A 12,097-nucleotide genomic window follows, 5' to 3' on the forward strand; every position below is an offset into this window, starting at 1 on the left:
CCAGTAAAAATAAAAATCTAAGGACCCCTCTTTGTAATGTGAAGCCACAGGCTGGTCAAAAAAATATACATATGTGAAAAAGGTGTTGACACGTCTTCAAAGTCTAATCTAAAGACTCCTAAAGAACTCCATTGCTTTTGACTGCATGTTCTCATTTTGTGTGTGTGTGTGTGTGTGTCTGATCTTACACCATATGTTGGGAGACAGGGTGAGGATAGGAGAGGAGAAGAGAAAGATAAATGACTTGAAGAAGTGAATGCATAGCTGCATTTACACACTGAGGAAGACAGGCTAAATATTCATCATCCTCTCCACCCCACCGTAGCGTTCTGCTGCAGGGCAAAGGCCTCAGCAGAGACGCAGGCAGGCCTAAAGGAGCACATGTCTTCAATTACAGCGTACGACCAAAGCGCGTCAACTCAGTATCTCTCCTCATCTTCCTGTCTTTTTCTCTCCCCCGTACTTGTCTTTCTCCACATCTTTATCAGTGCTGGCCCTCTCAACAGACAGCCCAGGTTCCTTCTCCCTGCAATGTACGAGCTCACGCGGGACCTTATATGTATACGAGTGCGTGCAGCGTGAACCAAAGTGCAGCGTTTCTGTTCACACTGACGGTCCATTAGACTCATCCCTCATTCTGGAAAGGTAAAACGAGTAAGATACTGCTCCCGGGACTCCTAGCTGGGCTCTGGGTTCAGTAGCACCAAGTATTTCTGATGTTACCTCTCCCCTTCGCCCTGCCCGCTATCCCTGAGGAACACTGTCAGCTCATGTTACAGCCCGGAAGAGCGCTCTGCTCCCCATCCACCACCACCACCGCTGTTGCTGCTCCCCTGTCAGCCTTTTCCACCGATCTGATCTCCAGTCTGTAGGCGTCATATGGGACTGTCTTTCCCTCTGCTTGTCTGTGCCAAGTCAGAGCCAAGTGCACATGACACTCACAGCAAGGACGCTCCATGGAGGAGTGAGCACAAAGAAAACAAGAAAGGGTTAAGAGCACCTTCTGATGGAAATGTGATTCTTCAGGCATTTTACAGACACCTTAACGGCCCCAGGGCATATTTATACATGCATACACACGCTCACCCACGCACACAACAAATTCAATGTTGTGACTCAAGGGTAAAACCACGCCATCACACCATTATCTATGCCTGAATTATTCTCTTGATGCTACTCTATACCATTATATGGATGCTATTACAAAGCATTAAAGGGCTGATTATGGCTATTATAGATATGATTATAGGGTACCTGCTTATATGATCTGCACAAAGCAGTAGTCACAGGTGAGAGGAGACAACTGTCTAATTTAATGACTTGTATGTGCAGCATTCACACTCCTGGCCACTTCTGCACAGTATACATACATAGAGATGCAGGTAAAGTGAAAATGTGTAAGCCAAAAGGAAATATATGGTGACCAAGTGTAAGAGGAAGATTAGCAATATGATCAGAAGACTTTACAGTAAGCTGAATGAGGAATGAGGAATTGAATTTTAACAAGACAGAAATGGGAAATTATTTCCAAACAAGGTCAGAGCAGGCAGCAGCGTGATAATTAACAGGTCAGTATAAGGCCTCCTCAACAGGGCGGCCCTCCGTGTGTGTATGACCAGCAGAGAAGATGAGAGCAGGTGTCAGCTTGACGAACACATATCCTCGTCTCCAAAGACGGGGGGGCTGGAGTAATGGGAGACCAGAGGGAGGACAGAGGGGGGTTGAAGGGGGGCCACTGGAGCAAATCCAGCAGGGAGAAGGTGAGCAGCCTGCCTGCATACCCTCCCCCTGCAGATTGAAGTCTTGCGAAGAAAATAAAGTTTATTGCCTGGAAAGAGGGGGGAAAAGCATGTAAAAAGCATTAAAGCGATGGAGGTGAACAATTAGACAGATGGCCAGGTTTTGGAAGGAGAAGAGGGAAAAAAGGGATAGAGAAAGAGAGAAAGAACGCACAGACGTAATCGTTCAGGTTTTTTATGAGGACCCTGACAACTCCTGGTCTTTTCAAGGGCGAAGGAAAAGTGAGAGGCAGCGAAGCCTCTCTGGTTAACTCCGGAGTAATCGCTGAGTGTGCAACACCACAGAGCTCAGCTCGGGGTGACAGAGCTTACTGCCCCCAGCTACACACAACCTATCGTTCCATCTAAATGCGAAAGGCTAATTATGAATGAAACACACGTGTAAATAATCTTCTTCTCGTGGATTGAAAACTAAAAACAGTGGCGACCGCGCAAACATTTTCATGCATAAGAGCCACATGATTGGGGAAAGAAATCAAGAAGGTCACGGCGATGATCGCACAGGCATCAGATCTCTCAGCCCCCCAACTCCTGCCGCCAACTCTCACCTTTCTCCCCCCCGCCTCCAGTGGTCACCCTAAAAGAACTGCCGTCTGTGACATGATGGCGACCATGACGACTTGCACCGGGAGGAACAAGAAGGAGGAGTCAGGATGGAGAAGAAAAGTGTGACTTTGCCTGTGTGAGGGGAAGAAGTTGGCCTCTGCAGAGGTCCTCCTCATCTCTCCCGGTGTTTTCCACGTGTGCTGGGGAGTGACATGTGGTCACTGCTGTGGAGAAAGATGGAGCCTGAGTGGGGGGTGGAGGGGGAAGATCCCTAATACAATTATAACTTCAGCCATCCAATCCAATAAAATGAAGAGGTATTAGAGCAGGGGGAGCCCCATCCTGTTCAATAAGACACTGGACCACTCTTCTAACTCTTAAAACACACACATGGAGGCATACTCACACACACACAAACACACACACACACACACACAGGTACACACACTTCGCTGACCCCTTTAATAGCATAGCAGCCACCCCTAATGGACGCAAGCAAGTGGAACCGCCAAATAATACACTGTCTTAATGCACTAGCCTCAATCTCATCCCCCCTCTCCCCTTATCCTTCTCAGCCTTCCCTCTCACAATTTAACCCCTGTTTCCATCTTCACTCACCTCGTGCTACACCCCCTCACCACCTCAACCTCCCTCATAGATCACCAATGCAGGGAAAACACTTAAGAAATCAAAAGCACCCCCATATATACAAAACACTTACCCTGTAGACCTCAGTTAACACTCCAGTCATGGAGCAAGATGGCAAAAAGGTGAGTGAGGGAAGACAAAAAGTGGACAATTTTTTTATGTGTTCTCTGCTGCTCTCTCTGAATACAAGATACCGTGTGTGTGTGTGTGTGTGTGTGTGTGTGTGTGTGTGTGTGTGTGTGTGTGTGTGTGTGTGTGCGTGTCTACATAAAGCAGCAGCGATATTACATGACCGTGTTTTAACCAGCAGGTGCAGAGGTAAGGTGTTGTAATGGTGGTGAAAGTGAATGAGCAGGGAAGACACCAAGTGAAAAGGGCACCTTATAAAAGCAATTAGAGAAATGACTTTGAGCCCCTCTTCTTGCTCTGTAGATTAGAACAGGCCTCGGAGGGAGGAACACAGAGGAACTCAGATCTCTGTGACCTTGTCCGCAACACGCCACACTAAATTGGTCATCAGCTTTTAAGACTGTATTTTATCATAGATATATATTTTTAGCGAAAGAAAAAGAGAAAGGGGTGGGGTGGAATGTGCTGGTCGTATATCATCCTGTCACAATTATGACGTTTGTTCATAAATACCAGCCAATTTCCTCTCCACCTGGCTAAGTCACATGCGCTTGTGCTTATGCACACGCCATACACCAAACAAAGAAATACAGACACACACCACGTGCTGTAAACGCACACACGAATAAAGAAACAGCCGCAACTAGCCGGGTGCCCAACCAGTCTGAGAACTGACCTCCACACGCAGACAAAGAGGCTGAGCATACACTCAAACATGCATTTTAGCACCTAACACCAACTCTACAAACACACAAACAAACAAATGCACATGCACACTACAACCACTCACTCACAGACATCCACACACACTGCAATTAATAGGGAGGCAGGTCTCTGGTGAGGAAGGGAAAGTGCCTGTTCAGCACATACAGGCAGAATATGCAATTTCCTCCAGTTAAGTCTGTATTAAATTGATTTCTTCTTTCTCTGACACGGACTGGGTTTTCCCCCCCTAATGAAAGCTGGATAATCTACAGGTTTTCCCTTTCCTGAAATCAAGTTACAAATCAAGCAATTGCAAGGGCCGATATGGGAAAGGTGAAGGAAGGACACGGGATGATTTTCCAGATGAGAAACATGGAGAATGAGGCACAAACGTGCTGATACTTTTAACTTGGACATCAGGGGCACCTAACACACACACACACACACACACACACACACACACAAAGAGTAAAGGCCAGGTCTCAGTTAAGTACTCGCTGACATTTCCGTTTGTTGACACACTAAGGCTACTGCAGGCCATGTTAGGAAACGCGGCATTAATGACTGTATTTAATGAAACACATTAATTAGTAAGTACTTCAATGAGTTAATCACTCAGTCAAAGCTGACAAGGAGTCATGTGGAGGCTAAAGAGAAACACTGAGCATACTAAAAAAAACAACAGAGAAAGAAAAAAGAGGGAAATACTTACAGATAACCTGTGGTATTATTTTAATTTGTTTCCTTCAGTTGAGTAACAGTACCAAAATGCAAAATACTCCATTTCTATTCCTCTATTAAAAAAAGGCACTTAAGCTAATGTATTATTAAGCACTAGCAGGAATATCTACTCTAAATAAACTAAAAGCACTCATTATGCAGAGAAAAAGGCAGAGTTTGATCATTACTCTTTATATTGTAGAATTATTAATAATGATGCATTAATATGTAAGCAGAATTTTAAACTATAGTAGGTCAAGGTGATGCAATTGTAGATATTTAAATACCCTTCTGTAATTGATTTTATTATACAGTGATGTATTATATTTCTTACATCTTCTTACATTTTCTTTTATTATTATTTTAATTTCTTATGTAACAATTTAACTTTAATCATCACTTAAATTTAGTGAAATAAAAACTTCAATATTTCCCTGTAACGTAGTGGAGTTGAAGTAAACTCAAGTAAAATACAAATACAACACATTAACTGATCAGTTTATAAAAATTAAATAAAAATTTCATGAATCACATAATTGACAACAGGACGGATTTATTGATTATGTTCAGCAATATAATATACATGATTGTTGCTACATTTTAACTAATAGCATGCAAATACACCAGACATAAAGTGCGAGAAGACTTTATGACGCAGCTTAACGTGTAATCAAGCCTGTTACCGTCTTGCTAGTGAGAATTTCTTTGAGAGGGGCAACAGACGGCTAAGACAGAGAGAGACAGCGAAAGAGAGACAGAGAGAGACAGATAGAGAGAGACAGAGAGAGAGATGGGAAATGAAAAGGACAGGCCGGTCATCATAATTGCAGAGTTTGCTTTTCGGATGCAGACAGACCAGGGCCATGGGGCCTGAGGCAGATATCGGATTCCACACAAACACACACATACAAACTTACACATGCACCCATAGATACCGACACACACACATATAAGATATTCCATACGGAGACAATGTTTTTTCATTAAAGCAAATGACAACTGATATTATTTTAAAAGTGTTTTGCGTTCTCTAACAGATAAAGTATGAACTGAGACAGTAACACCCAGCTTTCAATACTAACAATGTTATTTTAGAAACCTGCTCAGTGTCTTTCTGCCGGTCAGTGTGTGTGTGTGTGTGTGTGTCTGTGTGTGTGTGTGTGTGTGTGTGTGCGTGTGTGTGTGTGTCTCAATTTCTCCATTTCTGCCTCTACTTCACATCTCACTTCCTTTCGTCCAGCCTGGTGCCTGATCAGATTTACATTAAAAAGTGATGGAGATTTAAATAATGTGTCTATGTTCTCAGAGAGACATTAAGAGATTTTCATCTCACTCTCCTCTTCCTCTCTGTCCCTCTCTTCCTCTCCATTTCCTTACCCTCTCCTTCTCCTATCTGCCCCCCTCGTCTCACCCACTCCATCTCCGCCAGATTCGCAGACAGTGCACATTTTGCTGCATGTCTTCAGTGTAACCGATACCCCTAACAACCAGGATTTTAATGCGATCCATATTGCTCCCTAATATTTCAGATCTCAGAATAAGCACTGGCAATTACATATTTACACCCAGCTTATTTTGCAGTTCTGCACAGGGACTTCAGTGTCTGGCTGAACGGCACATGCAGACTTAGATGCTGATTATGTTGTGGTTAGATAACAATGCAGTCAGAGAAAAACTCCAAGACCCTGTGCACATATACTCTATATACAACTTTCAATTTGGGGGCGTCAGCAATAAAGCTCCACACTCCCAAGTACAACATAATGTGTTCTTTTCAAGTGCGGCAGTAATGTGATTGCTTTATCTAAACCTGCTAGTTTTACACTGTTTAATTTCTCCCGAAACACTCGTGCCTTGTATCATCTCAGTATCCGGAGGGCTGGTAAAGTTCCAAATACACTCACTGAAATGCATGCATTTACACATGTGTACACTGTTGTAGTGAACTCACGTCGCTGTACAGAGATCATAAATTAAGCTCTTTTGATTTGGTTACCCGCGCTCTTTTTGTAACAGCTTTATAAAAACATAAGCATAACATAATTGAATAAGAAAAGAATCTGGCAATTAAGAAACATGGAGGCCTTTGATGTGAGTAAGTGTATAATAGGCCTTTTGATGAGGGAGTGTTTTACCCTCCGCAGGGTCTTGTAGGCACTTTTATTAAAAGCTCTTTTGTTTGGCAGTATTCTAAACTGCTTACCATTTTCCACTGTCACAATAGTTTAGCCTTGAAATATAAGAGATTGTGCTTTTTTTTCTTCTGTGGCATAAAGACTTTTGTTTTCTCTGGTATGAAATCACACAGCAGTGATACTAAGTTAGCATTACAAGAGGAACAAATGAATGAATGGAAAAGCGAGCTCAGATAAAGTGTTTTCGGAAGGGGAATGAAGGGGGGTGAGCAAAAGGCTACCAGTGGCCAATAATAATTATTGTTAGCTATAATGGTGATGTTTCATGTTCATAAAGATATTCATTACCAACAACTGTAGTTGTTCAGGAACCATTTACACGATCTACCCTGTCTGTTGAGAAGGTCATGTGGTTTTGCATTCTGTTTCAGTGTCACACATATTTGAATAATAGGATTCTCATCATGCATCTTTAGCCCCTTGTCGCCTGATAATAGCCTGAAAGACTCCTGTTGAACAGTGTAATACATGCATCATGTGACCTCGGCAAAGGTCGGGGGTTAGCAAGCCACCGATTGTCAACGGAGCGCTGGCCTGACAGAGAATAAATGATGCCTTGTAAACAAATTGAGTTATTGCTTTAATTCATGCAGTCTGATTAGATTTGCAGAGAAAAAAGTCCTTCACAGAGAGGAGGAAGGAAGGAAGACGAGGACGAGGAGGAGGAGAGGAGAAGAGAGGAGAGGAGGTGGACGACGCGATGTGGACCCACACCTTCTTCTTCCATCACTCCATCCCACGACATCTTTGGCTCCACTGAAGGAGAATAACTACATTAACAACCCCGATCATCTCACAGGACTGTGCACTGCTTTCTGTAGACAACAAGTCTTCCTTTTGTCTCAGCTAAATGCAATAAAGTTGTGTTAAATTGAGTTGGGCAGGGCCACTAGGCTGACTCCCTGCCCTGGCACCAACTGAGAGACAATAAGCAGGGGACAGATCTGAATTTCATAAACTGATACACAGACTACAGTTTGTCTGTTGCATAAACATTTTAAGAAGTTGAAGTAATTGGGAGTGAAAGAAAATGTGCATGAAAAACAGACTGAGTCCAATTAGGCAGCAGCTAAGCAGCTAGGGTGAGGATGTTTAAATCTGAAGAAATCTTTGAAGAAATTCGTGCAAGCTTATCGTAATGGGCAAATGGGAAAGCTTGTCTCCTATGGTAGATCTCATGAACCTAAAAAGCCCTGAATGAAACATCAGTATTAAGTTTGGTCTATCACCCAAAGCTGCATTAGGTCTCTCCTCAGTTTGCTCCTTAATTCCATCCGAGTAATCCCACATTATTGCCCTCTAACAGTACCCTAAACGGAGAATAAAAAGTTTGCTCCCCTCTAGCAGTGTATTACCAGGAAACAACAGGCCCTCTCCTCATTAAGTTATAGATATAAATGCTCCAAAGCATGAAATTACCCCCGAGCCTCCCTCTCCAAATAACCTGGTTTGCAAACAAATGATCCGAGCACAAGCAGTAAAAGGCAGATTATTAAAATAATAGGAGGGATTTAAATTTGCATCCACAGAACAATTCAGCAAAGGACTGTGCAATTACTCCTCCCCCTCCTCTTCCCTTGTTCATTCCACCTTTCTATTGGCAAGCAAAGTCCCTTGCACTTTATTGTGTCCATCTGTTCTTTCGAAGAAACAGAGTTTGGTATCTTCAGGTGTGTCTGCATGTGGTCAACCAGAGAAGTGAGCACACATATATGGTAGTGTCTGGTTATGTTTTCCGCAATCTATTTACATGCTGATACGTTCTTATTCTCCTCTGCCCACACCCCTGTTTCTTTATTCCTATCATACCATATGACAAATACCTACCTTTATCCCGAGACAATAACAGTCCCTCCTACTATGCTGGAGTAAATGGGGAGAGATGAGAGAGTGAGGTGAACAGGAACGGACAAGGCAAAGGGTGTTCAGGTCCGCATTACCTCTGAGTTATGGCCTCCATTTGCATCTCAATCAGCCTCTTTGGAGAACCCACCACCTTGGTAACACCCCCATCACACCACAGCCACCCTGGGTAATCAGGGAGATTTAGTGGGACTGGCAGCCTACCGTGGGCACCCCCTGGCTGGGGCTCGCAGCTCATTCTCAGCCCCTGGTCTCGCTAAGGGCCCTCTGGGCCACATCCAAACACTGGAGAATGGCAGCACTTAACAAGACTGAGGAAGACCAAAATAGACGAGCAGCAGGAACAGGCCATAAAACAGAGGGAAAACAAAGCACCCGAGTGATTGTAATAGATGTTCAAGCATGGCTGTCTGCATAGTGTTCTGTATTGCTGCCTCATTACAGCAGGAGAAAAAAGAAAACAAACTTGAACTTGTGACCTTAGGTGAGAACGTTTCATCTCAGAGTTGATGATGGTGCTGACACCATCCCACTGCTCCCCTGCAGCAAAAACAGGCTCTCTCTAACATGTAATGGGAGTATGTACACCCACAAACACAAACATGCACACACGCACACACAGCTGCATGGTGTGATTTGCAGATAGTGAATGCTCCACTTGAGAGTTGCCTCAATAGTTAGCACTGTCTCATGGCTGAACCCTGCTAAGGCATTATTACCTACACTCAGCCCTATTGATATTGTGACTCCAGCATCTGTTCACCTCCTTGTTACTGCCTGGACCCCAGGACAGCCTCCTATCTGCCTGTGTGCATGGCGTGTGTGTGTCTGTTCCTGTTTGTTTGTGTGTGTGTGTGTATCACAGACCTCTGGGGTAGCGAGTAGTCACTGTGCACAGTAGAAGGCAAGAGGCTGAGGAGGCTAATAGACAAACACTCAACACACCAGGGGCCTAATCAACTGCGAAGGACGCGTACCCACAGCTCCAAATCTCTCTCCAACACCAACGCACTCCGGCCTTTCTTCCTCCCTCTAATCTCGCTGATACTCTAAACTCCATACTGGCTACACCGATGTCATGTCTTACAAAGACTTTGTAAGCAAAGTCTGTAAAAAAAAACAGCAATGAAAGAAAAGGCAAGGATGGAAACAGAGATTGCTCAGGTGAGCAGAGGAAAGGACCAAACAAAAGGGAAACAGGAGCAGAGTGAGGAAAGAAGATGGAGAGACTCGGAACGAGGAGCTGAGTTTCAGCTATCAGAATCAAATATTAGTGGGGGGAAAAACTGGGGAGTGGGCAACATTAATCAAAGTGTTCACCTAGTGGGCAGCCATATGGCAGATCAGCACGCCAACAGTGCAAACTTGCTGATCTTCAGTAACGGGGTGCAATTAATTCCACTGGCTGCATTCATCTCTCCCTCACACTCTGAAGGAAGGGAGGTAGAAAAGAAGGAGAGAGAACAGAGGAGGGCTTGTTATGACTCTTTACTCTTCTTTCTCAACTCTTTCTTCTCTTCTCTCTCTCTCTCTCTATCTCTCTCTCTCTCGAAGCAGAGGAATCAAACCCAAGTGATGAATGAGGTGGACACAAGGGCCTCAGGTAGCTGCTGTGGTGATGGTGGGGGGAGTGATGGAGGGTGAGACAAGAAAAAGTGGAGAAATTAGGAAGCTGAAAGGGGAGAAGACAAAAGTGGGGAGGGGATTATTTTTTTCTAAGAATTGGCCAAGGCTTTCCAAGGCCTTAATGTCTACATTTATGTCTAAGTCAATTTTTCTCATAAGACTTTTTCAAAAGTGCACAACTAAGCTGACAATCACATCATTCCACATCTCAGCCATAATGCTGTGCTATTTATGAACCATCCTGATGAGAGGAAGGTACACATAAATTCAGTGTAGATCACATGCTCTGTCCCTCACAATATCTACACTATATAGATAAAGGTATCGAGACACACCTGTATATGGGTCTGGTCTTCAGGGGTTGCGCTCGGCCCCTTCCTTCCAGTGAAGGGAAATCTTAATGCTTCAGAATACCAAGACATTTTGGACAATGCTATGCTTCCAACTTTGTGGCAACAGTTTGGGGAAGGCCCTTTTCTATTCCAGCATGACTGTGCCCCAGTGCACAAAGAAAAGTCCATAAGGACATGGCTGGATGAGTTTGGTGTGGAAGAAATGGACTGACCTGCACAGAGTCCTGACCTCAACCCCATCAAACACCTTTGGGATGAACTGGAACAGAGACTGCAAGTCAGGCCTTTTCGTCCAACAAAGGTGTCCATGTATTTAGAATGCAATGCCATTAAAGTCCTGGTTGGTGAAATGGTCAGGTGGCCCAACGCTTTTGTCCATATAGTGCAATATCTATTTCTAAACTAGGATGAACAAATAAAAAACTTTGTCTATTACCACGTTCCGACTCTCCCAAGAATCATCGTAGTGCTCATAAAATCCCTTTAAAGGTGGCAGAAAACCTCGGCATTAGATTGCAAGTTCGAAATCTTAGCAACTGGGGCACAGAAATGTACACATTATCCTTAAAACACAATCTCAGAAAATCTGGGAAGTCTCTCTCAGTGTGCAAGATTAAACCAAACAGTGTTTTGATCAGATATCAGTTCATTAAAATGTAAATTAAAAGAGCAAACATGGTAATTATAAGTGACATCACGCTGCGTCATTTATTCTTCAGTTGGACTGAGAAAGCTTTTATGGGAAAAGATGGTCAGCGTTTGAGAGTTCACTCTGTAAGCCAGGAAGAATAAAGTGAACACAAACTGACCTCACATACACACGGCTTTCAAACCTCTTTTGGTTTTACGTAAAATTAGCATCTCCCTGGACTCTTAACACAAGCTCATCTCCATTAGCCGCAACCCAGTAAAACTGACTCCTGCAAATGAGTTGTGGATATGCATTCCCCCAGCCCTCTCATCTCTCCCATCCATACAAATATACTGCATCTGCTGTCTCGCGCACATATCTCCGTAAGGCAGCTCATCCCACAGGCCTAGTCACCATACCACCCATACCAATATCATAAATGACTGTGGGGGAAGCCTTCATTAGGGCAGCAATGCCCCTCCACCCCCCTAATCATAGCATTTTCTTTGTGCGCATTGGGATGGTGCTTTATGGCCCAAATGGGGGTCCGTTAATGAGGAAGTACACAAGTCTCCATTTCCTGTCTAGCCAGGTCGGCAGTTCCTGTGTTTGGTCCTATTATAATCACAAGGCTTTTTAATGAGCTATATTCATCTTGGTCACGCATCAAACACAACGCAGACATAAAATAAAAGAATTAATGAAAGCACACACACAATTAATTACACTACAAAAACACAATAGCCTCGCTTAACACTGTGATAGTCGTGTTGATTATTATCTCCAACTTTAGAAGTGAGAAAATAAATTACAAATTGAATGTCACAAAAGATATTTAGATGTTTTCATCTCTTACAAACAGGTGTTGGACTATTCAGTGGC

At 43.6% G+C, this 12,097-nt stretch overlaps 1 protein-coding gene across 1 annotated transcript in view; it reads right to left on the bottom strand.

Annotated features, from left to right (window-relative positions):
* wwox (WW domain containing oxidoreductase) overlaps nt 1-12,097 on the bottom strand; it is a 122,109-nt gene that overhangs the window by 86,424 nt on the left and 23,588 nt on the right. The gene's annotated exons all lie outside the window — the stretch shown is intronic.

The sequence above is a fragment of the Scatophagus argus genome, chromosome 7 (genome assembly GCF_020382885.2).
Source record: "Scatophagus argus isolate fScaArg1 chromosome 7, fScaArg1.pri, whole genome shotgun sequence".
Taxonomy (NCBI): Eukaryota; Metazoa; Chordata; class Actinopteri; family Scatophagidae; genus Scatophagus; species Scatophagus argus.